The following is a 255-nucleotide window of genomic DNA, read 5'->3' on the forward strand; positions in this document are numbered from 1 at the left end:
ATTGTATGTGTGGTAATGTTGTAGAGCAAAATACGGGCTTGAAATACTACCATTATAAAAATAAACAAGTATGACGTATATGTTGCAACCGAAAAATAATTTTGTCTTTTATTATTTTCCCGCCTACGGGACCCTATCAAACGAGTAGCCCGGCACGATCATGTCGGAATTATTTTTATGTGGAGTGCGAGCGGGAGCGGCGCGGGCGCGCGTATGAGCGTGTGGTGTAATAGAGCGCAAGTGGCGCAGCGGGCG

Source organism: Vanessa tameamea, chromosome 2, assembly GCF_037043105.1.
Source record: "Vanessa tameamea isolate UH-Manoa-2023 chromosome 2, ilVanTame1 primary haplotype, whole genome shotgun sequence".
NCBI classification, from domain to species: Eukaryota; Metazoa; Arthropoda; class Insecta; order Lepidoptera; family Nymphalidae; genus Vanessa; species Vanessa tameamea.